Raw genomic sequence first — 919 nt, forward strand, 5'->3', positions numbered from 1 at the left:
CTTCTTAATTTCTAGCTCATCTCTAATATTTTTTAGCTCATGCTCAGTATTTTTTTCTTCTTCTCTAATATGTTGTAGCTCATCCCTTATATTTTTAGGTTATATATTCAAAATATTTTCTAGCTCATCCCCAGTATTCTTTAGCTCATCCTTAATATTTTCAAGCTTATCCTCAGTATTTTTGAGCACCCCCATAACATTTTCTAGATCATTCTCAGTATTTTCCAGAAAACCCCTAATATTTTTAGCTCATCCCTAATATTTTATAAATCAACCCCAATATTTTTTAGCTCATCGCCAGTATTTTTTTTAATGATCCCTAGTATTTTCTAGCGTATCTCTAGAATTATTTGTAGTTTACTTACAATATTTTCAATCTGATCCCTTGTATTTTCTAGCTCAGCCCTAATATTGTATAGCTCATCCCTAATATTTTATAGCTCATCCTTATTATTTTATAGCTCAACCCTTATATTTTATAGTTCATCCCTAATATTTTATAGCTCATTATTAGCTCATCCCTAATATTTTATACCTCATTCCTAATATTTTATAGCTCACTATTAGCTCATCCCCAATATTTTATAGCTCATCCTTAATATCTTGTCCCAAATATTTTATAGTTCATCCTTAGTATTTTATAGCTCGTCCCTAATATTTTATAGCTCATCCCTAATAGTTTATAGCTCACCCCTTAATATTTTATAGCTCATCCTTAATATTTTATAGCTCCTTATTAGCTCATCCCTAATATTTTATACCTCATCCCTAATATTTTATACCTCATCCCTAATATTTTATAGCTCGTCCCAAATATCTTATACCTCATCCCTAATATTTTAAAGCCAATCCCTAATATTTTATAGCTCATATCTAATATTTTATAGCTTATCCTTAATATTTTATAGTTAATCCTTAA

Source organism: Aplysia californica, unplaced genomic scaffold (assembly GCF_000002075.1).
Source record: "Aplysia californica isolate F4 #8 unplaced genomic scaffold, AplCal3.0 scaffold00427, whole genome shotgun sequence".
Taxonomy (NCBI): domain Eukaryota; kingdom Metazoa; phylum Mollusca; class Gastropoda; order Aplysiida; family Aplysiidae; genus Aplysia; species Aplysia californica.